The 289-nt window shown below is 35.6% G+C and overlaps 1 protein-coding gene across 2 annotated transcripts in view; it reads left to right on the plus strand.

Moving 5' to 3' along the window:
* The window catches only part of LOC119581613 (cyclin-dependent kinase 4-like), a 5,378-nt gene that overhangs the window by 2,697 nt on the left and 2,392 nt on the right, over positions 1-289 (plus strand). The gene's annotated exons all lie outside the window — the stretch shown is intronic.

Below are 289 nucleotides of genomic sequence, written 5' to 3' on the forward strand. Positions count from 1 at the left end.
TTAAGTGTGCTGCAGTTAAACTTTGCTAGGATTATATGAAGTAGTCAGGTTGTACATTCAGAGAGGAGGTATTCAATTGCATGATGTTGCAATCACTGTTGCTTTACATGACTTCGAGTAAAGTACTTTCAGCGTACGTGCATCCCTCTTTGAGATACACCATATTTTTTCAGTTTTTAATGTTAAAGGATCACAAAGTCCAGATACATTTGGACACAAAACACAAAAATGCAGTTTTGAGTCACTTTTGATAATCAGTTGTTTCAGCTCAAAAGGCTATGATGAATTG

This window comes from Penaeus monodon, chromosome 15, assembly GCF_015228065.2.
Source record: "Penaeus monodon isolate SGIC_2016 chromosome 15, NSTDA_Pmon_1, whole genome shotgun sequence".
In the NCBI taxonomy this organism is placed as follows: domain Eukaryota; kingdom Metazoa; phylum Arthropoda; class Malacostraca; order Decapoda; family Penaeidae; genus Penaeus; species Penaeus monodon.